General features: G+C 34.8%; 1 pseudogene; it reads right to left on the bottom strand.

Moving 5' to 3' along the window:
• LOC113920463 overlaps positions 1-25,524 on the bottom strand; it is a 78,857-nt pseudogene extending 53,333 nt beyond the window's left edge.
• Between the last annotated feature and the right edge of the window lie 1,018 nt (positions 25,525-26,542).

The following is a 26,542-nucleotide window of genomic DNA, read 5'->3' as shown; positions in this document are numbered from 1 at the left end:
AGACACTAGGTTGTGAACCATGAGTAACCAAATTTCACGAGCATCACTTCATTGTTCATTATAGGCAACCAAGAAGCCTTCCACATTAGAGATACTTATAAACATATTCATTAAAGTGGATACAATATCAGACTTATAAATTCTTGAATAAATTATAAAATAATTAGCATCACCTCACATAATTACTTTTTTGTGTGCATATGGTGAGAATATTTAAGTTATCTGTTAGCAACTTGCAAGTATGTAGTTCAGTGTTTATTTCCAGTCCTTGTCATTTATTTCTGTTTTATAGTATTAGAAATATAGGTTGTTTACATTCCAAGTTCTAAGACTCAATGTCCTGGGCCATAATGTCCCTCGATCTGTAATCTCTTCCTCTCTTTACTAAGTTGTCCTTTGCCTGCAGCTCATACATTGCAGTCCCCAATGTCTTTGGTGTCCAATGTCTAAAGTATGTGTTCTGTCATATGTGAACATAGGTATCTGACACTTCCCTTTATCATTCCAAGCATAATGTTAATTAAGAGATTAGGCTCTGGAGTTTTGAACTTTTCACCTGGAGTTCAAAACCTCATTCTAATGTGTTCTTTCTGTGTGAGTTGGACAAGTTATTTAATCTTTCTGTCTTAGTTTCTATCTATAAAATAATAATGAGTACCCATCTTCTCAGTTTCTTTTGAAGCAAAATTGAGTTTTGGTAAAAACTTTAGATTGTTTATCGCTTTCTAAACACACAATAAGGTTTTAACCATTTTACTTAAATACACAGTAATTGTCAATTTCTTTTTCAAATATTTGACACAAGACTGAACTTTTCAAAGGTGAGATCTTTTATTTAGGTATCCACAATGCCAAAAAGAACAAGGTACAGAAACAATGAAATTTTTGAATGATTATATATCAGATTTTCTTAAAGTAATCTAAATTGGAGCACTTTACAAAGCATCTCCTAAGGGATATTTTTTTTTAAAGATTTTATTTATTTATTTGAGAGAGAGAGAATGAGAGATAGAGAGCACGAGAGGGAAGAAGGTCAGAGGGAGAAGCAGACTCCCTGCTGAGCAGGGAGCCCGATGTGGGACTCGATCCCGGGACTCCAGGATCATGACCTGAGCCGAAGGCAGTCGCTTAACCAACTGAGCCACCCACGCACCCAGGGATATTTTTTTTTAAATTGAAAACTTCTATGCATGATATGAAATTATGGGACTTTGGAGGGAAGGATTTCAGGATTTAGCATGTCTTCAATATTTAAACATTTCAATATATATTGATCATTTTATACAGAGAAATTATATTGTCATTTTTTATATACCTAAAAAATAAGTATTCACAAAGTATTTGATAGATTAAGGAGTGTATTTTTTAATGGTTCTCATTTCATAGTACTTCATCATACATGTTTTTTGTTCCTTGTTTAACCTAGACTTTTAGCTGCTTTGGGTGATAATCACTGTTGACCGGTAGCAAAAAGATCATAGTTTACAATGGCTTCATAAATCTGGAATAATTTTGTCACTGGAACCCTTCCTTAAATGAACTATGTAGAATATATAAATATGTTATTTATGCGTATATATTATGTTTTATTCATATTTTAAGATGCTTTAGTTTTAAATTTGAACTGAATTTTACAAAGTTATAAACATTAATACATTAATTCCCTCCTGAAATATGTATTAGTGTTCTTTCAAGATAAATAGACTGTGGAGGCAAGAATCTAAGTCCTTTCCAAGGTCCTAGGTGGTGAAGGAAAAAATAACCTATGAAAAGAAGGTTATGGGAGTCCTAAGCCCAAACACTTACAGACTGAATCATACTGCATGAGATACTGAAAAACTTATGTGAACAAAATTTGGGCTCATGGTTATAATTAGGATATCTTCTTTAAATGAAGTCTCCACTTCTAAAATTGAATATATATTTTTTCTTTCCCCCTACTTCCATGTAGAAAGAAGAAAAATTTCATGACTATATATACCGGAATTTCAGACAGATTTAATAAAGACTAAAGATAAGTTTTGGAAAAACTAGAGATAGAAATGTTTGTTCTATACAAGGATCATATTTCTAATTGTTAGAAATATTTCACTATCAGGAAAATTATTTTGTGATAGTCCCCTTGGCTAGAGCTGATAAGTCACCAAGTAAATATATACCAGGAATTTTATGAATGGGCCATCTACACCAGAATGGGTTGTATTGTATGAATTCTAAGTTCCCTCTCATGCTAGGACTGTACAAACTTGGTTGCAAGATACATAGATGCTTTAACAAATTAGTGCCAGATATACCAGGTGGTCTTGGAAGCCGGTGGAGCAGGTGTTTATGGTACAATGGCCTAAAATTCTTCCATGTTAGAGTAAGCATACTAACTTCATGTTTAACACCAGCTCTCATCAGGTCTAATGGCTACGTATCCACTGAAGAAGTTAAACTTAAATCTCAAATATTTTCTTTTCAAGGATAACTATTCAGTTTGAGAGGATAGTGGAAACTGGCCAGTAGAAAAGATACTATGTTCAACTCTTTAATTATCTTAACTACAAATGGTACCAACTAGAAAGAAAGAGAAGAAAGATGTTAAGTACCACGCTAAAGCAGTTGCCTAGATTTAGGATCATAAAATAATATTGTCAAGACCGTGATTACCATCTATGATGGTTTTTCTCCACCTGTCTCCTTTCTGACGTTCCACAACACTAACAGAACAAGAGTCAAATTGAAGTTAACTGCTAGGTAAGTCAGAAGGTGAGTTATTGCTAATGGACCTCTTATTGGCATAATGAACCTGGATAATCAAAATACTAATAAAGAAGGCATCTTTTGCCTGGGTTTTGTTCACTTTCTGGCTACCCAGTCCCTGAGCATTGGTCATGAAATCCTCAACACCACCAGCCAAGTATGAGTTACTTTCAGTGTAACACTGCCAGTGTGTCTGTCTACATTGGAGAGAGAAATGGGAGTCTTCACTTGTATAGGAATGTTGTTTACCACATTCAGTGCCTATTGAATTACAAAAAAGTGTTGATCATTTCACAGAAGGGGAAAAAAAATAGTCTCATAATTCCCCTTGTTATTCCAAATCGTTATTGATGATGTTGGTAACATTTTTGAAAAGTAAATATATTGCACCCAACTGATACCTGAATGGAGTTATAACAATGTTGCTTAGCTGTAATTCCTTTAAAAATATTATGAACCATATGCTGCTGTCTCACCACAGAGATTTCCAGATTTTTGCTTTATTTATGCATTCTAGAGTTACCTGACAGATTTCTCACTTAATGAAAAATTCTCTGACACCTTACCCAATGAAACATATAGATAAGCATGAAAATTAGAGTTCTCTCAAATGAAATGTAAATATAATCTGTGTATCTTGTCATAGATTTTAGCCTGTGTGTGTGTATTTCCAAAGGAAGAGGAAACTCCTAATTTAGTAACTAGGAAGTTTTTATAAACACAAAGGACTTAGAATCAGAAAATTGTGTATAAGTACCTCCTCAGCACTTGCTAAATATACAGGTTTGGGCGAGACTCTACCTTAATGGAAAAGATAATTCTTACAACACAGTTAAGAGAATTACATGGAAAAAGTGTATGTGAAAGGCTGAATGCCTGACACAAGGTAGGTCTCCAAATTGATATATGTTTAACACAAAAACAAAAAATTGACATTTTAGTATTAGCTAGTATTTAGTGGCAAAAGTATGGGAAAATCTCATCTGAAAAATCATATTTTATGTCAGGAATAGGAACACTTCAGACTACTCCATTATCTCTCCACATTCCCATACATCTATTTTTCAATCTGTTTGGTCTATTATCTCGAACTATCTTTAACTTGTGATCTATATCACAGAGAACATCTTCCCGTATTTTCCTTTCTCCTTGGCTTGCAAATCAATTCACAAATTTTTATTTTGATACTCATTTAACTTAGGTGGCCACTTCCTATCACAGGTATTGATGTAACAGTATGTTAACTGGCATCCATATCCTTAGTCTGATCTCTCCAAATTCCACTTATCAAAAACCTAACCTTTCAACTGTGACCAGGGTGGTATTTCACAATATAAACCTAATCCTATCATGCCTTTAGAAAATTTTAATAGTTGTTCATTGCCATATAGATACAATCCAACCTCTTTGCACATAATATAAAGACTTTTATAAATTGTACCTGACCCTTTCTTCATCTATCACCATCTTCTCTCGTGTTGGTAATATTCAACTAAATATGCACAGTTGCCAGAATGTTACACTTTTTTGCTTCCTCATCCCAGTGTCTATTCATCTCTTTCACTCCTTTTCGTCCACCTATCCTCTACTTCTCTGGTCTCCATTTCTAAAACTGGATTCCCTCTCCTTTTATGTTCCCAAAGCATCCTGCTGCTAGAGAATGTACAATGAATGGCTTAATTCCTTTTCCCTGTCCTCTAATAAACAATAGACTTGGAAGGGAAAACAGTTTTGATACACATTTGGAGCTTAGTAAATATTTGCTGAACTTGTAATGAGTTTGGGTTATAGTTAACACTTTCTGACAGAAATTTGTTTTTGTTTTACTGTGCTTTTAGTCCTCAAGAAAAATCTAGTACAGAATCCTAAGTTTATAAGGTTTCTGTTCGCTTCTACACAAATAGGAAAGAACGTATGACCTAAACTTTTCAAGATCCATTTCTTGTAGAAATAAATGCTTTACTGTTCATGTGACAACTCAATTTAGCACTCTCTGAATCACTGCTGAACATAGTCAAATTTTAAAGCCAATTGAAGTATAAAAATGTTGACATCAACTCCTTATGAATTCATACTTGTGAGGAAAATGGACTGCTTGAAAAAATTACAAATGCCCATGAGAGTCTAGTGGATTCAGTTTTAATGAGTTAATGTCTATAAGCACACTATAAAAAAGTTTTTGTAACTGCTTCATAGAATTGGGATTGTGTTCTACAATCTCTAACTAGCAGTGGCAAAGCCACTGCCATTAGATTCTTGACCTCTTTTAAAATACAAATGAGTTTGTTTTGTAATCTGAACAAAGTGTCTAAAATTTGTCTTTGACCTTTAAGTTTGTGAATAAAACTTCTGCATACTTTTTATGTATATGCAGGTATATGTATATAAATTGTATATGCACTGTATTGTATATGTTATAAATATTAATTTTAAAGATCGAAAGATTTTAGTAGATCTGATTATTTAACAGTAAAATAAGTATGCTGCAAAAGAAGCTGACAAAGGAATAAAATGTAAATTGTCAAGAACAAATATTAAGCCGTTCATAAAGTTGAAAGATAATCAAAAAAGTACACAACTTAACACTGGTATCAATTGGGACACAATTTAGCAGTATGGGATGGAAAATATAACCAATAGTAACTTAAAAATATAGTTGCAATACCCCCCCCCAAGAAATTCAAAAGAGGTTGAATGTTTAAATTAGTTCTATGTCAACTAAGTCAGAATCAGATTTCCTTTGCCTTTCCTTTGTTAATAACATGATCACTTCAAGCTGCAGGCAGCACATTCATCTTAAGGATCAGAATAAAGTGGTAAGAATAGAGCCCTGGCATCTGGTTCTTTAACTGAAAAAGTGAAATCTTCCAGAGTGTCCTCGGATGTTCTGAAGAATCTCATTGACCATAATTGTTTCTCAGGCCAGAGTTGGCTGCCAAGGAGATAGGAAAGAAAGTATTTGCATATCCAAGCCTATATAGAACAGGCAGGCAAGAGAGAGAGGAACAAATGGATGATGTTTTATCCATTATTGGATGATTCATTGATTGCAAATCATGTGTCCTATTTAACACCTCACTTCCAGAAAAGGCAAGTTATCTGGTTTGTATAAGTAGGGATGGGGACAAGAACATCATTTAATTATTTGATATTGTCTATTATGTACTTTTTTTTATAGGAACATGTTTCATGTCCTTTTTCTAAAATCATAGACATAAGTCCTTTGTAAGAATTGTAGGTTTCTACTAAAGTCATGTCTGATCATATCCATGTGAAGGTAGTTTTCTTCCACTCAGCAAACATTCATTCTTTTTCAATAGTGTATGTCTCTCACCCTTTAGCACGATTGAACTATTTCAGCCTCTTTTTTATTATCACCTAGATTTTGCATGTTAGAACATATGAAAATATCTTGGTAAATTAAAAAGGGACTGATGGAGACTATTGATCATATGAGGAACATGGAGATGCAGCATATATATAAAACTTGCTAGGAGACCACTCATTGGGGAAATAAAATGAGTAGCAAGTATATGATCCCCTCCCCCTACCGTGGGCTATTGCACTCTGGAATGGTTCACGGAAATCTGGAAGGGCTTGGTATCGGACTCTAGGAACTGAGGAGGAGTTTTGTTTTGTTTTTTTGTGAATGGCAAAGCTATTTTTATTTTTTTAATATGTTAATCACCATACATTACATTATTAGTTTTTTTAATTTATTTTTTTAATTTTTTATTGTTATGTTAATCACCATATATTACATCATTAGTTTTTGATGTAGCGTTCCATGATTCATTGTTCACGTGTAACATCCAGTGCTCCATGGAGAACGTACCCTCTTTCATACCCATCACCAGGCTAACCCATCCCCGTACCCCCCTCCCCTCTAGAACCCTCAGTTTGTTTCTCAGAGTACATAGTCTCTCCTGGTTTGTCTCCCCTTCCGATTTCCACCCCCTTCATTTTTCCCTTCCTGTTATCTTTTTTTTTTTTTTAACATATAATGTATTATTTGTTTCAGATGTACAGGTCTGTGATTCAACAGTCGCTGTGAATTGTGTAAGACTGTTTTGTTTTTTGAAGTATAATTACATAGTGTATGTTAGTTTCAGGTATATAACATAATGACAACAATTCCAAATATCCATGTTCACTACAAGTGTAGTCACCAGGTGTCACTGAACAACATTATTACAATAATATTTACTATATTTTTAATGCTGTACTTTTCATCCCATCACTGACTAATTTTTTAACTGGAAATTTGAACCTCTTCATCTCTATTTCTCCTATTCCTCCTCCCCTCCTCCCACAACCACCAGTTTGGTCTCTGTATTAAGAGGGGGTATTTTTTGTTTTCATTTGTTTTGTTTTTAAGATTACATGTGTAAGAGAAATTATATGGTATTTGTCTTTTTGTGACTTCTTTCACTTAGCGTAATATACTTTAGGTCCATTCACCTTGTCGCAAATGGCAAGATTTCATTTTTTTATGGCTGAATAATATTTACCACATATTCTTTACCCTTTCATCCATTAGTGGATACTTGGGTTGCTTCCAGATCTTGGCTATTGGAAATAATGCTGCAGTCAACACAGGGGTGCATATATCTTTTCAAATTAGTGTTTTCATATTTTGGGGGGTAAACAGTAGTGGAATTACTGAATCATGGTGTTTCTATTTTTAATTTTTTGAATCTCCATTCTGTTTTTCACAATGACAGTGCCAGTTTATTTTCCCACTCATAATGCACAAGGGTTCCTTTTTCTTCACATCCTCACCAACATTTGGTATTTATTTTCTTTTTGATCATAACCATTCTATCTGATGTGGTTTTATGAGGTGATATCTCATTGTGGTTTTGATTTGTGTTTCCTTGATTATTAGTGATGTTGAGCATTTTTCATGTATATGTTGGCTGTCTGGATGTCATCTTTTAAAAAATGAGCAGAGCAGGTCCTCTGCTTATTTTTAAAATCTTTTTTGTTGGTGTTTGAGTTTTATAATTTCTTTATATTTTTTGGATATTAACCCCTTTTGGATACATCATTTGCAAATATCTTTTCCCATTCACTAGGTTGCCTTTTGGTTTTCTGATGGTTTCCTTTGCTGTCCAAAAGCTTTTTATTTTACTTGAGTCCCAAAAGTTTATTTTTGCTTTTCCCTTGCCTTAGGAGTCATGTCTAGAAAAATGTCGCTAAAGCCAATGTCCAAGAAATTATTGCCTGTGTTTTCTTCTAGAAGTTTTATAGTCTCAGGTCTTAAATTTAGATCTTTAATCCATTCTGAGTTCATTTTTGTGTATGGAAGAAAGTGGTCCAATTTCATTGTTTTGCATGTAGCTGTCAACTTTTCCCAGCACCATTTATTGAAAAGACTGTTTGTCCCCCATTGTATATTCTTACCTCCTCTGTCATAGATTGACCACATAAGCATGGGTTTATTTATGACATCTCTATCCTCTCCCATTGATCTATGTGTCCTTTTTTTGTGCTAGTATCATACTGTTTTGATTCCTAGAGCTTTTTAGTATATTTTGAAATCTGGAATTGTGAAACCTCCAGCTTTGTTCTGCTTTTGCAAGATTGCTTTGGATATCTGGGGTCTTTTGTGGTTCCACACAAAGTTTAGGATTATCTGTTCCAGTTATGTGAAAACTGTTGGTATTTTGATAGGGATTGCCTTGATTCTGTAGATTGCTTTGGTTTCAACAATATTCATCCATGAGCATGGAATATTTTTCCATTTGTGTCATCTTCAACTTCTTTCATCAGTGTTTTATGGTATTCAGAGTACAGATCTTTCACCTCCCTGGTTAAGTTTATTCTTAGGTAATTTCTTTTTGGTGCAATTGTAAATGGGATTGTTTTCTTAACCTCTTTTTTTGCTACTCCATTATTAGTGTAGGTAAATGCAACAGATTTCTGTATATAAATTTTAAGTCCTTTGACTTCAATAAATTCATTTATCAGTTCTAGTAGACTTTTGGTGGAATTTCTAGAGTTTTCGATATTATAGTATCATGTGATCTGCAAATGTAGTTTTGTTTCTTATCAATTTGGATGACTTTCTATTCCTTTTTTTTTTTTTTTTTTTTTGTCTGGTGCTAAAGTTAGGGCTTCCACTACTATGAAGTTTAATAGTGATGAGAGTGGATATCCTTGTCTTATTCCTGAACATAGAGGAAAAGCTCTGTTTTCACCTTTGAGTGTGATATTAACTGTGGGTTTTCATATATGGCCTTTATTATGTTGAAGAATGTTCACTTTAAACCTACTTTGTTGAGAGTTTTGATCATGAATGGATGTTGTACTTTGTCAAATGCTTTCTCTGCATCTATTGAGATGCTTATATGTTTTTTTATCTTTTCCCCTGTTAAGGTGATATATCACATTTATTGATTTGAGAATATTGAACTACACTTGCATAAGTGAAATAAATCCTACTTGATTGTGGTGAATGATTTTTTAAATGTATTATTGAATTCAGTTTATAAATACTTTGAAGTTTTTTGCATCTGTGTTCATCAGAATTATTGGCCTGTTTTTTTTTTTTTTAATTTCTTTGCTTTTGTGGTGTCTTTGTTTTAGGTATCAGTGTAATGATGGCCTTGCAGAATTAATTTGGAGGTTTTCCTTCCTTTTCTATTTTTTTTGAATAGTTTAAGAAGAATAAATATATGTTCTTATTTAAATGTTTGGTAGTATTCACCTATGAAGCATTCTGGTCTTGGACTTATGTTTGTTAGGAGTTTATTATTAATTCGATTTCATTACTAGCAATCAGTCTGTTCAAATTTTCTATTCCTGATTCAGTATTGAAGGTTGTATATTTCTAGGAATTTATCCATTTCTTCTAGTTGTCCAGTTCATTGGCATATAATGTTCTATAATATTCTGTTATAACTGCTTATTTTTCTGTGGTGTCAGTTATTTCTTCATTTCTGATTTTATTCATCTGAGTCCTCCCTCTTATTTATTTTTTTTAAAGGTATATTATTTTAGAGAGCGTGAGCAGAGGGAGGAAACAGAGGGGGAGGGAGAGAGAGAATCTCATGCTGACTCCCCACTGAGTGTGGAGCCCAATGGGACATGGGGCTTAATCTCACAACCCTGAAATCATGACCTAAGCCAAAATCAAGAGTTGGATGCTTAATTGACTGACACACCCCCAAGTGCCCCTCCCCTCTTCTTTGTTTGATGAGTCTGGCTATAGGTTAATCAATTTTGTTGATCTTTTCAGACAACCAGTTCTCACTTTCATTGATTTTTTTTTCTATTGTTTTTTGTTCTCTATTTCATTAGTTTTCTCTAATCTTTATTACTTCCTTCTACTATCTTTGGGCTTTGTTTTTCTTTCTCTAGCTCCTTTAGGTCTAAGTTTAGATTGTTTATTTGAGATTTTCCTTGTTTCTTGAGGTAGGTCTGTATTGCTATAAACTTCCCTCTTAGAACAGCTTTTGCTGCATCCCAAAGATTTTGGACCATCGCATTTTCATTTTCATTTATCTCTATGTATTTTTTATTTCCTCTGATTTCTTGGTTGACCCATTCATTGTTTACTAGCATGTTGTTTAGCTTCATGTATTTGTGTTCTCTCCATATTATTTCTTATAACTAATTTCTAGTTTCATAATGTTCTGGTCAGAAAAGTTGCTTGATATGATTTCAGTCTTCAATTTATTGAGAATTGTATTGTGGCCTAACATGTGAAATGTCCTAGAGAATATTCCATGTGCACTTGAAAAGAATGTGCATTCTGCTCTTTTTGAATGAAATATTCTGTATATATCAGGCTCATCTGGTCTAAAGTGTCATTAAAAGCCACTGTTTCCTGGTTGATTTTCTGTCTGGATGATCTATCCATTGACATGTATGGTAAGGTCCCCTACTGTTACTGTACTACTGTCAATTTCGCCCTTTATATATGTTAATATTTGCTTTATTTAGGTGCTCCTGTGTTTGGGTACATAGATATTTACAATTGCTATATCTTCTTGATGGATTGTTCCCTTTAGGATTATGTGGTGTCCTTCTTCGTTTCTTATTATAGTCTTTATTTTAAGGTCTATTTTGTCTGATAAAAATATTGGTACCCTGGCTTTTCTTTTCACTTCCATCTGTATGGTATATATTTTTCCAGGCCTTCATTTTCAGTGCATATGTTTTTTTACACCTGAAGTGAGTCTTTTGTAGACAGCATATAGATGGGTTTCATTTTTTTTTTAATCCACTCAGTCACACTTTTTCTTTTAACACTTTCTATATACCATGGTTTTATTCTAAATGTTTTTACACATATTAACTCCTTTAATTCTTATAAGAACACAATGACTACATACTATTGTGTGTGTGTTCCAATAAAACTTTACTTATCCAACAGGCAGAGGGCTAGATTTGACCTCGGGCCATAATTTGACAACTCTTGCTAGTTACTATAAGCCATTTTCAGTAGTTGAAGATGAAGTATTTTTTTTTGATATTTGTTCAAACTATAAATGCTAGCTAAGTCCCCTCTAAAAAATGTGTTATTGAAAAATTTCTTGAATAATCTGCTGTTTATAGAAAGGATATATTGTTAAATGTGGTACTTTATCTTAGAGATGAGACATTTGGATATGCAGAAACGGATATAGGTCATATTTAAGTCTGATGGTATGGTGGATTAATAATGAATTCAATTCTGATTTTCAGTTTTTCAAAGATTGTTGAGGTCTCATGCAGCTAATCACAAAAATAATACATTCTGATTGAAGTACTATTTATAAAATAGAAAATCAGTTTTAAAACAACTATTTTGTTTTTGTTTTTACTATATTTTGTATGCTCTGAATTTTATTCCCATGACTTATTCATTATGTAACTGGAGGCCTGTATCTCTCCCCATCACCCATTTTGCCTAAAACCCCCTCCCTCTGGCAACCATCAGTTTTCTGTATTTATAGTTCTGAATCTTTTTGTTAATTTATTTTAGATTCCATTTATAAGTGGAATCATATGGTATTTGTCTTTCTTAGTCTGACTTATTTCACTAAGCATGATACCCACTAGATTCATCCATGTTGTCTCAAATGGCATTAACTCACCTTTTTATGACAGTGTAATATTCTATTGTATATATAACACATCTTCATTTTTCTATGAATGGACACTTATGTTGCTTCCATGTCTTTGCTATCATAAATAATGCTGTAATAAATATAGGGGTGCATATATTTTCTTGAGTTAGTGTTTTCATTTTTCTTGGATAACCCAATAGTGGAATTATTGGATCATATGGTATTTCTATTTTTAGCTCTTTGAAGAACCCCCATACTGTTTTCCACAGTGGCTTTACCAATTGACATTTCTACTAAGAGAGCATGAGGGTTCCTTTTTCTCCATATCCTTGTCAACACATTGTTTCTCATCCTTTTGATTATAAGCATTCTGACAGGTGTGAGATCTATCTCATTGTGGTTTTGATTAGAATTTCCCTAATTAGTGATGTTGAGCATTTTTTTCATGTGTCTGTTGACCATCTGTATGTCTTCTTTGGAAAAAATGTCTATTCAGGTCCTCTGCCCATTTCTGCACATTTTTTTTTAAATGATTATCTTTTTTTTAAGATTTTATTTATTTATTTGAGAGAGAGAATGAGCGAGAGAGAGACCATGAGAGGGGGGAGGGTCAGAGGGAGAAGCAGACTCCCCACTGAGCGGGGAGCCCGATGTGGGACTCGATCTCTGGACTCCAGGATCATGACCTGAGCCGAAGGCAGTCGCTTAACCAACTGAGCCACCCAGGCGCCCCCTCTGCACATTTTTTAATCAAATTTTTTTGTTGGGGGTGGTGTTAAGTTTTATAAGTTTCTTTTTGTGTATAGAGTAAGAAAATAGTTCAGTTTCATTGTTTTGCATGCAGTGGTCCAGTTTTCCCAGAACCATTTATTGAAAAGACACTTTTCCCCATTATTTTTTGTCTCCTTTGTCACAGATTAACTGACCATATAAATGTGGGTTTATTTCTGGGGTCTCTATCCTGTTCCATTGATCTGTGTCTATTTTTGTACCAGTACCTTACAGTTTTGATTCCTATCACTTTTTAGTGTATCTTGAAATCTGAAATTTTGATACCTCCAGCTTTGTTCTTCTTTCTCAGGATTTCTTTGGCTATTTAGGGTCTTTTGTGGTTCCTTACAAATTTTAGTATTATTCAAGTTTTGTAAATAACACTGTTGGCATTTTGACAGGGATTGTATTGAATCTGTAGATTGCTTTATATAGTATGGACATTTTAATGATATTAATTATTCCAATCCATGAGGATGGAATATCTTTCCATTTGTTTTGTTTTCAATTTCTTTTATCAGTGTTGAAGTTTATTCCTAGGTATTTTTTTTTAAGATTTTTATTTGAGAGAAAGAGGGCATGCAAAGCGGGAGAGGCAGAGGGAGAAGCAGACTCCCCACTGAGCAGGGAGCCTGACATGGGACTCAATCCCAGGACCCTGAGATCATGCCCCGAGCTGAAGGCAAACATTTAACCGACTGAGCCACCCAGGTGCTCCTTTTCCTAGATATTCTTTTTGGTGCAATTGTAAATGGTATGGTATTTCTAATTTCTCTTTCTGCAACTCGGATGTTAGTATATAGAAGCACTACCAATTTCTGAGTATCCATTTTGTATCCTGCCACTTTACTGAACTTGTTTATTACTTCTAATAGTTTTTTGGTGGAATCTTTAGGAGTTTATATATGCTATCGTGTTGTCTGCAAACAGTGACAGTTTGACTTCTTTCCAATTTGGATGCTTCATTTTTTTCTTGTCTGATTGCTGTGGCTAGAACTTCTAGTACTATGTTGAATAAAAGTGAGAGTGGACATCCTTGTTCTGTTCCTGACCTCAGAAGGAAAGCTCTCAGTTTTTCACCACTGAGTATGATCTTAGTAGTGGGTTTTTCATATATGGCCTTCATTTTGTTGAGGTATGTTCCCTGTTATTGAGCATTTTTTTGTTGTTGAGCATTTTTACCATGAATGGATGTTGAATCTTCTCAAGTACTTTTGTGAATCTATTGAGATAATATTATTTTTATCCTTTGTTTTGTTGATGTGGTATATGACCTTGATTGATTGCCAGTATTGAACCATCCTTGCCTCCCAGGAATAAATCCAACTTGAATGTGGTGAATGATCTTTTTTAATGTATTGTTTATGGTTTGCTAATATTTTATGGAGGATTTTTGTATCTATGTTCATCAGGGATATTGGCCTTTGTGTATGTGTAAGGGGTGTTGTCTGGTTTTGGTATCAGAATACTGGTTATAGAATGTATTTAGAAGCTTTCCTTTCTCCTAGTTTTTGGAATAGTTTGAGGAGATTAGGTATTAACTCTTCTTTAAATATGGTAGAATTCACCTCTGAATCTACCTGGTCCTTTATCTGGACTTTGTTTTTGGTAGTTTTTTCTTTGTTGTTGTTGTTGTTTGTTTGTTAAATTCAATTTCATTACTTGTAATTGATATATTCAGATTTTCTATTTCTTCCTGATTCAGTTTTGGAAGATTGTATATTTCTAGGAATTTATCCATTTCTTGTAGGTTGTACAATTTGTTGGCATATAATTTTTCATAGTATTCTTTTACAATCCTTTGTATTTATGAGGTTTCAGTTGTTACTTCTTATTTCTGGCTCGATTTGGGTCCTTTCTCTTTTTTTCTTAATGAGTCTGGCTAAGAGTTTGTCAATTTTTGTTTATCTTAAAGAACCAGCTCTTGGTTTCATTGATTTTTGGTGGTGGTGGTGGTTTTTAGTCTCTGTCATTTATTTCTGCTCTGATCTTTATATCCTTTCTTCTACTCACTTTGGGCTTTGTTTTTTTGCTATTTCCTTCAGGTATAAGGTTAGATTGTTTATTTGATTTGTTTCTTGAGGTAGGACTGTATTGTTATATATTTCCCTCTTAGAACTGCTTTCACTACAGTCCTACCTTACAACTGCTTTCAATACAGTAGGACTATGGTGAACTCAGTTCTAAGAGGGAAATATATAATAATACAGTCCTACTTCAAGAAACAAATCACAAAGATTTTGGATCATTGTGTTTTCATTTTCATTTGTCTCCATGTATTTTTTAATTTCTGCTTTGATTGCCCTATTAACCCATTTGTTTATCATGTTTAATGTTCATGTGTTTGTTTTTTCCAGTCTTCTTGTGACTTAGCTCCAGTTTCATACCACTGTGTTTGGAAAAGATGCAGGGTATGATTTCAGTCTTCTTAGATTATTAGAGCTTGTTTTATGGCCTAATATGTGCTGTATTCTGGGGAATGGTCCATGTGCACTTGGAAAGAATGTGTGTTCTAGTTTTTGGGGATGGAATGTTCTGTATATATCTATTCTGTCCATCTGGTCAAATGTGTCAAAGACATTTTTACCCATTTTATGTCTGGATGATGTATCAATTGATATAAGTGCAGTGTTAAAAATCCCCTACTATTACTGCATTAACATCACATCAATTTCTCTATTTGACTATTAATATTTGCTTTATGTATTTAGGTGCTCCATTGTTTGGTAGATAATTATAATATTGTTATATCTCTTGGATTGATCCCTTTATCATTATGTAATGCTCTTCTTTTTTTTAATATTTTTAATTTATTTTACAGAGAAACACAGTGAGAGAAGGAACACAAGCAGGGGGAGTGGGAGAGGGTGAAGCAGGCTTCCCACGGAGAAGGGAGCCCAATGAGGGGCTCAATCCAAGGACCCTGGGATCATGACCTGAGCCAAAGGCAGACACTTAACGACTGAGCCACCCAGGCACCCCATAATGCTTTTCTTTTCTTTTTTTTAAAGATTTTATTTATTTATTTGACAGAGAGAGACACAGCGAGAGAGGGAACACAAGCAGTGGGAGTGGGAGAGGGAGAAGCAGGCTTCCCGCCGAGCAGGGAGCCCGATGCGGGCCTCGATCCCAGGACCTGGAATCATGACCCGAGCTGAAGGCAGACGCTCAACGACTGAGCCACCCAGGCGCCCAGTGCTTTTCTTTATCTCTTGGTGCAGTCTTTGCTTTGAAGTCTATTTTGTCTTATTTAAGTATAGCGCTACTATACTTTTTACCCCCCTCCTTTTTTTGTTTGCATGGTGAATGTTTTTCCATTCCTTCACTTCCATTTTATGTGTCTTTAGATCTGAGGTTAGTTTCTTGTAGGCAGCATATAGACAGGTCTTTTTTTATACATTTCATCATCCTTTGTCTTTTGATTGGAGCTAGTTTACATTTAGCCCATTTACATTCAAAGTAATTATTGATAGGTATGTACTTATAGTCACTTCTAAAATTTGTTTTCTGGTTGTTTTTGTAGTTCTTTGTTCCTTTTTTCTCTTGCTCTATTTATGATCAATGAATATCTATAGTGTTTGTCTTTCTTTTTATTATTTATCTATCATAGGTTTTGTTTTTGGTTACATGAAGTTCATATATAATATCCTAGGTAAAGAGCAGTCCATATTAATTGGATGACGATTTAAGTTCAAATATTCTTAAAAAAAAATATTTTTCCCCTTCTCTTCCCTTTTTACTCCATTTTCTACATTTTATGTATTGTCATATTTTACATCTTTTTATTTGTGCTCGCTTCGGCAGCACATATACATCTTTTTATTCATAATTTTCTTATGTCTAATTATGGCCATTTCTCTTCCACTTAAAGAAGTCCCTTTAATATTTCTTTTAAGGCTAGTTTAGTGGTGATAAACTCTATGCTCTGTTTGGGAAACTCTTTAGGTCTGATTCAAATTTGAGTGAAAACCTTGTGAGCAGAGTTTTCTTGGTTTAGGTCTTTTCCTTTTAGCATGTGGAATATATCCTGCCACTTTCTTCTAGCCTACAGAGTTTCTGAAATCTGAAAAATGAGCTGAGAGCCTTATAGGTTTTCCCTTGTGTGTAACTTTTTGTTTCTCTTGCTGCCTTTAATATCCTCTTTATCTTTAACTTTTGACATTTAATTGTTATGTGCTATGATGTGGACCTCCTTGGTTTCAACTTGTTTGGAACACTCTGTGCTTCTTGGACTTGGATGCTATTTCCCTCCCCAGGTTAAGGAAGTTTTCATTTATTCTTAAAGTAAATTTTCTACACCTTTTTCTCTCTTCTTCTGGGGCCCCTATAATGTGAAAGTTTCTTTGCTTGTTATTGTCCAAGTGATATCTTAATCTACTTTTTCTAAAAATTCTTTTTCCTTTTTGCTTTTCAGCTTGTGTGTTTTCCATAAACCTGTCTTCCAGATCTGTAATACAGTCTTCTTTACCTCTAATCTGTTGATTCTCTCTAGTGTGATTTTATTTCAATTATTATATTCTCAATTCTGATATATTCTATTTTTAATTAATAAAAATTAAAAAATAAATATTTTTAAATATTAAAATATTTTTTAAAAAATAAATAAAAAAATAAAAACATGCACAAAACCATGGCTTGTTTTTTGTGCTCCAGTACCACAGGGCAGCTGGTGTGGGCTTGTGGACACTCGGCTCACTGAGGTCCCAAGTTTACTGTAAGCCTATAAGCCAGACCCTGCTCAGTCTGTGCTTTTAAGGTAGAAGAGGAAAGGGTTTTCCCATAGCTCCTCAGCACTTTTAAGCCCTGGCTGCTTCTTTCATGCCCCAGTGTGACTAGGGTTTGTGGACACTCAGCTCACTTAAATTGCAAGTCCACTGAGATAACTGGACTTGCCCATTATGGTGTCCAGATCTTGCTCTGGTATTCTCCATTCCCTCTGACCTGGAGAGCTTTCCTGCAGCCCCTCAGCCACTTGGCAGAGTCCTAGTGCTGTCTATTTTATATGCTAGTTGCTCTTTTAAACTATGGCTTTTTTCTGTGGCCAAGGACAGAGGGATATGTTCCTGATCCCTTAGTACTATCCCTCCTCACTGTCTTTCATAATAACTGGGGTAGGGGTTCCCTTTGTTACCATTTCTCTGTGTCTCTTGCTGTTCTCTTGTCATTCTTTGTTCAGTAGCTGTTCAGTCATCCCTCCATTCTTCAGGAGGAATTGTTCTATTAATAGGTATAATTTGGTGTGCTCCATGGAGGAGGTAAGTTCATAGTCTTCCTGTCTTTACATCTTGAACTGGAACTTCTTGTCTTTTGATTGGAGCACTTAGTCCATTTTCATTTAAAGTAATTTTTGACAGGTATGTTATTTCCACTTAGTCACTTGTGTTCTGGTTCTTTCTGTAGTTATTAGTTTCATCTCTTGGTCTCTTTCCTTGTGGTTTGATGGCTTTCCATAATGTTGTGCTTGAATCCCTTTCTCTTCTCTTTATTTGTTGTGCATCTGTTATAGATTTTTTATTTATGGTTACTGTCTTGTTCATATATAACATCTTATATGTAGAGCAGTCTATATTAGGTCAATGGTTGCTTAAGTTTGAACATCTTCTAAAGCACTAAATTTTAATCCTTCCTTTATATTTTATGTATATTATGTCATATTTTATACCCTTTTATTTTCTGTATCCCTTAATTGATTTATGTAGATATATTTAATTTTAGTACTTTTGTATTTTAACCCTCAGAGTGGTTTTATAAGTGATTAAACTACTACCTTTATTATATGTTTGCATTTACCTGTGAAATTTTTTCCACTCATAATTTTTTTACCTCTAGATATTGCCTTCTCTTTCTACTTGAAGAATTCCTTCAGGGGTACCTGGGTGGCTCAGTCAGTTAAGCATCCAACTTGATTTCAGCTCAGGTCATGATCTCAGGGTCGTGAGATCAAGCACCACATCAGTCTCCACGCTGAGTGGGGAGTCACTTGAGTTTCTCTCCCTCTCCTTCTCAAATAAATCTCACCCCCCAAGTAAATCTTTTTTAAAAAATGAAAATTTCTTCAGTGTTTCGTGTGAGGCTGGTTTAGTGGTGATGAACTCCTTTCACTTTGGTTTGGGAAACTCTCTTCTGTTCTCAATGATAACATTGCCAGGTAGAGTGTTCTTAGTTATAGGTTTTTGTTTGTTTCTTTCTTTTTAGCATTTTAAATATATCATGCCACACCACTCCCATCTAGCCTGCAAAATTTCTGTTGAAAAATCCGCTGATAGCCTTATGGGATTTCCCTTGTTATGTAACTGTTCTCTTTTCTCCTATTGCTTTTAAAATTCCCTCTTTATCACTCCTTTCTGCCATTTTAATGATTGTCTTGGTGTGGGCCTCTTTTGGTTAATCTTGTTAAGAGCCTGTGCATTCTGGATCTGAATGTCTGTTTCCTTCCCCAGACTAGGGAAATTTTCAGATATTATTTCTTCAAATAAGTTTTCTGTCACCTTCTCTCTTTCTACCCTTTCTGGGATCCGTATAATGTGAATGTTATTACACTTGATAATGTTGTCAAGTTTCTTTAACTTATTCTCATTTTTTATTCTTTTTTCTTTTTGCTGTTCAGCTTGGTAGCTTTTGATCCATTCTCCTGAATCCTCTAATCTGCTGTGGATTCCCTCTGTGTATTTTTTATTTGTTACTGAGTTCTTCATCTCTGACTGGTTCCCTTTATATTTTCTACCCCTTTGTTGAAGTTCTCACTGAGAACCTCCACTCTTTTCTCAAGTCCAGTGAGTATCTATATGATCATTACTTTGAATTATTTTTCAGGTATATTGCTTATCTCCATTTCATTTGCTCTTTTGGTGTTATTTTGTCCTGTTCTTTCATTTGGGATATGTTTGTTTATTCCTTTTGTCTACCTTGCTGTGTTTGTTTCTAGTATTAGGAAGGTCAGCTATGTCTCGTGGTCTTGAAAGTAGTAGCCTTGAAAGTAGTAGTCTTGTGTAGAAGAAGTTGAGGAAATTGACTGATTTGTAGAGAGAGCACAGGAGCAAGGGTGGGGAGGGTCAGACACTCTGCTGAGAAGGGAACCTGACTCGGGGCTTGATTCCAGGAGCCTGAGATCATGACCTGAGCCAAAGGCAGATGTTTAACCAACTGAGCCACCCAGGCACCCAGAGGAGCTTTTAAGCTACGTGTTTAGGGGAGCACTTGTCCCTACCTTTGTATGATCATGAATTGGTATGCTATAACATAATTCTTTGACAGCCTTAGTTATTTTGGTAGGTGGTAGCCCTCAGCCTTCCTTTAGCATGATGGAGGGCCTGAAATACAAACAGTTCTGGACGGCTGTAGGATATAGTAAGCCAGTGGAAGATTCACCCCATCAGCAGTCATTACTGGGGAAGTATCAGCCCCTCCACGATGTGATTGAAGACCTGGGATTCAAGTTTTGCAGTTGACTAGGATCAATTGTCTAAGTATTGGACAATGACTTGTTTCAGTGGAATATTAGAGGAGGCCAATCTGTGAGACGATAGACTTCAGGGGATCAGCTAATTCTAGAGGAAATAGTTAAAGTGTAAATGTAATTTAAAATGTTACTTTAAAAACCTTTAACTGGGGGTGCCTGGGTGGCTCAGTCATTAAGCATCTGCCTGCAGCTCAGGCCATGATGCCGGGTTTCTGGTATTGAGCCTCACATTGGGCTCCCTTCTTGGTGGGAAGCCTGCTTCTCCCTCTCCCACTTCCCTGCTTGCATTCCCTCTCTTGCTGTGTTTCTCTCTGTCAAAAAAATAAGTAAAATTTTTAAGAAATTATTTAACTGATCTTAAATATACATCCTAATCACAAATCCTGGTAAGAATTAAAGTCTTTGTTTTAGGGTTGCTCGAAATTTTATACTCTCCAATAAAGTTTTTTAAATATATTGAAAAAATGCATAAAAGTTGTATTTTTGGCTCCTATAAAAACTGGCAGTCTGTATAAGGATGTTTGTATAATGGAGAAATGAAATAACTCCTATATTATACTGACAAAGCTTAAAAGAGAAAATAACATTTTTTGATATAACATTTAATTGAAAATTAAAGCCTTTTCACTTTAGAAACAAATAGACTTTGAATTTTATTATGAATTTTACATCACTATTAATGATCGATATTATCACCATCCACAATTACTAAACTTTGATTTTGAAAATATTAATTGCTGTGCTGTAATTTAAATAGTTCTTAATAATGTTTGTGTCATTCTTAATTCTAATCTCCAATTACACCTCGAACTTTTAACAAAAAATATATATAACCTATTTTTACATATACATTTCGAACAACACTATATTTCAGTGACATTCCCTGAAGGAACATAAATTTTAGTACCTTAGCATAAATCAAACCTGCCATAGAAGCAGCCCTGGTCATTACCTCAGATATTTAATAACTCCAGGAAGAAAGAAAAGATGTGACTAAAATGTTTAGTTCAAAGGGGAATGGCCATTTTTACAAATACATACTTTCTGGTTGAAATATAGAGTATCTTACTGTAGCATCTTATTAACTCTTAATGTCCTTAATTAAGACATAATTAGGAATTGGAGAGAGTTAATATTTGTGGGAATGAAAACATTTATCTCTATAGAAAATATCCAATCAGGTCCTAAAACAGCAGTTTCTTTGTTTAGCAACCCTCAGTCCAGGTGAGCAGAGATCTCACAGGCTAGACTCCTGTCACCCCAGGACGAGTGAGCCAGGACCTCAAGCCATTAGGCTTGGTGCCCGCTGTCATGAAAGGACTGTAGCCATGAATCCACCAGGCTCCCCTCTGCAGCTATGGAAGAAGAAATCAATCCTATTTCTTTCAAAAGTCGTGCCCTCCATTTGCTCTTTGGATTCTATTCTTTACCTTCTTCCTGAAAAATTTATCTTAACAATCATATTTGTCTGTCTTATGCATTCCGTCAGTCTCTCCCCATTGTCCTATTGACCTTCAGATATGCTCACATCTCTTCAGTTTTATGAGGAAAAAAAAAACTACACCCTCAAACATGTGATTGCAAGTTCTGCTCTAGAGTCCTCTCATTTCTCATTTTAGCTTAATAACCATACTTTTTGAAAGTTGTGTAGAACTTCACTCTCCATTTCCTCTGCTGCCAGGATGCAGACTTCTTTAAGTAGCTCAAGTGTACCATGCTTCCTCACATCACAGGATTTTCATCCTATTTTTCCCTCTGTGATGCTTCCCATTGCACATTGCCCACTGACACTTCACCTAGTTAAATGCCATTTGTTCTTTAGATATCAGCTCAAGCATCACTCCCTCAGAAGCTTTTTAAAAGTTTTGTAATACATCCTCATCTATTTTTGCTTTTTCTCACTGTTTTTCTCAGTCTGCAATCACCATTTCATTAGTGTGGTATTTTGATCACTCATTGTCTTTTCTAAGAGCAGCAAGCTCCATCAGAACAAAGGGTTGTTTGTATTTCTCCATATCTGGAATTTCTGATGTTAAATATAAATGGCACATAGTAGGCACTCAAATATTGCTGAAGAGTTTCATGTCAGATTCAGTGAGTCAGAAATGATTAATTTGGTTCATTTATGAAGAACTGGCATTCTTCCAGGGATATATCAACAAAATATGAGGACTGCACACTAGGAAGTTTTAAAGCAGTCTTGAAAATGCAAGAGATGTTATTAATCTCAAACCAAACATCTTCACTGCACTTTTGGGAATGATAAAACACACCAAAAGAGAAAAACTTCTTAAAATTTCAGTGGAATAGCATGTATTTTTAATGCATAGGTTTTGTTCATCCTTGAAAGTAGAAATACACTATATATTAGATTTCTGGAAACTTAATTTGCACACTACTATAATATGCAGGATTTTATGTAAAGTAATGTGGAAGAGGTAATGGAATATAAATACTAAATAGTATACTATGAGTCACTGAATTTACATATAACTTTTCAATGAAAAGTTTCTTTTTACAAAATCTATGGCAGTGTCATAACTGATATTGAGATTTTTATATTTTTTCCTAATATTGCACAGAAATCTGTAATCTGAAACATTCTAAAAATGACTCAGAGTTGTCCTGCATGCAGAATTTTACATAAAAAGCATGTTTTACAATGAATATATTTTTATTCTGAAAAAGACCTGATCTCCAAATTTAAAGGGAAAACTTTAATCACTATTGGTTACTCTACATTAAATGGTAAATAAAAATGTGTATATATATACATATATATAAATATATATATAAAACTAAATGGTACATTTTTATGTGCCTCTGTATTTTAAAAAATAGTGATATATCCAAAAGATAGTTTTAGATTCACAAAAGCCTTGAGACTGGACACTGGATCCATAAATACAACATACTCAGTGCTTTGATGGCCAGTGCTTAACAGACTCTGAAATGTCACTGAATTAATAGGTTTTGCATTTCCATTCTGTATTTGAGCAATTTCTCCCAACTTCATTTGCCATCCTGCTTCCTTTTGTTGATAATCATGATATCTTTCAGTTAAACATACCTTCTTCGGGGACTAATCAAAACCCTGATGGAGTCAGGGTCCCAGAGACTGATAATGGTGTGATGCGTCATTCTCATTGCTAACCTTGCAGAAATAGACTATAGAAGAGGCAAATGAGAGTGATGGTACTGAACCTTAAATGAGCTATATCAAGTGATTGTTTTCCAACAGACTCTTCAGAGCACATCTTGTTATAATATTCCTGATGAGATATTCCAGCTTATTAGACAGCCAACTGTTATAGCGGTAATGTGGCCTCATTTAACAATATTAAACCCAAATGGCTATCAATGTTCAGAGCTCCTCTTTGTCACAGTAATAACCTTTATTTCACATTTTAATATTTTCTCAATGGCAGTGGCCTAAAGAATTAATTTGGAGTTTCTCTGATAACATACAAAGTTGAATATCTTACTTGTTCCCACTGAGATACAGAGAAGTATGGTATTGTTAGAATAGAGAATGAGTCAAATCTCACATTTGATTCAAAGCTGAAGTATTCACTCTCAAATAATTATTTCTAATTGTGGAATATTGTAATTAGATCCATTCTGACCTTAATTATGAATTAAAAAAACATTTTTTAGAAATATAAAAAATGTTTATTTCAACTAGAGCTATTTAACAAATACTTGGAGCACATTGAGTTATAATAAATAGGTAAATAAAAAATAAAACAAAAATAAAAATAATATAAAAATGTAAAAATCAAATGTCCAAATATACAGCAATCTGCCTTTTTTTGTGAAGGGGAAACCATAAATTCTAAATATATCTGTATTAAATACATTATAATTCAAGAAACATTTTTTTAAAGCATAGCATCTTTGTGCATGATGAGAAGTGCAATGTCAAATTATTGCCACCGGCATTAGATCGTTAAATATTCATTAACCAAATATTACTGTTTGGCATTATTTGATAAATGTATGGAAACATAATTCTAAGTTCTCCTCACTGATGATATAGCAATGGTCACAAAATGTTAAAGCATATTCTACCCTAAAGCTGACACTGATGAGGTCCAGCAAACAAGCACATAATACCAGGAACATTCATCCTGAGCTACAATATGCATTTCCTCTTGGAATAGGTTTTGTCTCCATTACAACACAACAGGTTGCCTGTATGACATGATAATAATGGTTAAATGCCAGGGCCTCCCATCCTGGATAATATTTGTATGTTTTCACATGTAAGCCTCACTTAATTTTCTTAAGGAAATTATTAAGATCCACATTACAGTTTTCCTCAGTTAACAAAAGCAGATTGCTTGATTCTAACCCCCACCAGTTGATTTCAAGAGGTTTGCCCCATTATAATATGCAGCCAAAGTAACTGTGACAGTAACTCTTATTTCCCTCTAATCCCTTATAGGCACACTTATCTCAAATTGTTTTATTCGGTAATTTATGAATTTGCTTTAAAAGTCACAAAGATGATGACATCTAGACAGAGTATATTGGCCTATTCAACTGAGTCCAGCAGATAGCCCATTCCTTAGCAGCTTTTTTTTTCCTTTCAGATAGAAAACACAGAGAGAGCCCAAGTAGGCCCATGGTGTGTATGTAAAAGTAGGTGTATGAAGAAATAATACGTTTATTTTTATAATTTAGTAAACAAAGACTATTGGCATTGAAATATTTTCACAGGTAGTACAATCTCACAGGATTCTTTTTTTTTTTTTTTTTTTTCTTTAACTTTACAAATACTGTTTACTTCACTGAAACGTGGAAGCCGGGAGACGGTATGTGAGTGTCTGGTACATGACACCGAGGAGTGCATGTTGACAGCAGTACCACAGAGAGCCAGGGTGCTGAGGGCCAGCAGTCCTGTCATCACAGCTCTGGACAGCAGTGCTGTCCTGCCCAGGGAACAGATGTGGATGAAGGTCTCCATGACAAAAGCCTTGTAGATGCTAAGGAATATCAGTAGGAGTACTGCTGGCTGAAAACCGTGGCCTAGGTCGTAACGTGTTATCATCCAGATCTGGGCAGATGCAATGATGTAATGGACCAGACTGATGTTGGAATCGTTGCTCATCTGGATATACGTCAGTCAAACTCAAAAGCCTGGGGCTCCAGCCCAGAGGGGATTTCAGTGGGACAAAATGAGCTCAGGGGTGGTCCGGCTCAGGGCAACAACCATGATCTTGTGGTACCCAATGCCTGCATTCCAGGACATGACAAGGTTTAGGTCTCTCAGGTCTGTCACATCCACTCTGGCTTCGTGAACTCCCCAATGAAATAGATGCCACCTTCCCGGGTGGGAAAAAGAGTGTCCAGAACAGCATCTTGCATGGCTGCAGGAAGATGTGGGTGATTTCAGGTGTTGTACTCAGACAGACTGCTGCACTTGTGGGTGATGAAGTAGGGGAAGAAGGCCAGGGTGAAGCCATTCCCAATGTGGAACAGGGGCATGGCACCAGGCGCCCCCACCCCTTCCCACCCCTGGCTCACTGGAAGGAGGGTCTCTGGCTTGGTTGGCTTCGTGCCTGGGCCTAGAGCCCACCTGTCTCCCCTATGACCCACATGGCTTTCCTCACAGGAGTCCTTTAATGTATACTGTTCCAGAGGCATTCTTATTCCTATCTACATGAGAGCCCAGACACTTTCTAGGAAAATTTAACAAAATCATTGCTAATTTTGAAAAAAATCTGTTATAATCACAAATTGCTTTAAGATAAGTTGAACAATAACAATGTATGCAAATGCAAACATGGACAAATTTAACAAAACATTTTAAAGTTATATAGCATTTTAATTTGAAAGAAGTCACAAAATAGTACAATTTTTAAATCTGATTTGGAATCAAAACACTTAATCATTAAAATTTGTAGAATCCCTGATCTACCTCAGTATACTAAATCACAGGTGCAGTTCAGGAATTACATTTTTTTAAAAGATTTTATCTGAGAGTACAAGAGGAGGAGAGGCAGAGGGCGAGGAAGAATTAGACTCCCCGCTGAGCAGGGAGCCCTATGAGGCGTTTGATCCGAGGAACCTGGGATCATGAGCTGAAGGCAGACGCTTAACTGACTGAGCCACCCAGTCACCCCCAGGAATTACATTTTTTTAAAAACTGCCCTGATTATACTGACATAGCTGGTCCCCTTGAATAGCATTTAGAAAACCACTGAAATTTCAATTTTTAAGTTTATATGTAGGAAAATAATTTTATATTCTTATGTATAAAGTGTCAAATATTTTTTACTATATTAAAATTTATTTTAAAATTATACAAAATTTGGATTTTAACATGGATTATATAGAATCCCTTTAATCTGTTCTCTTTTTTTCTCATTATCTAACATTAATTTTTTATTTTTTTAAATGTAATTTCTGGTTAGTTAACATATAGTATATTATTAGTTTCAGTGGTAGAATTGAGTGATTCATCAGTTGCATATAACACCCAGTGTTCATTACATCAAGTTGC

Source organism: Zalophus californianus, chromosome 3 (assembly GCF_009762305.2).
Source record: "Zalophus californianus isolate mZalCal1 chromosome 3, mZalCal1.pri.v2, whole genome shotgun sequence".
Classification (NCBI taxonomy): Eukaryota; Metazoa; Chordata; class Mammalia; order Carnivora; family Otariidae; genus Zalophus; species Zalophus californianus.
Note: the sequence above shows the minus strand (reverse complement) of the source record. Positions and strands in the feature narration are given on the sequence as shown.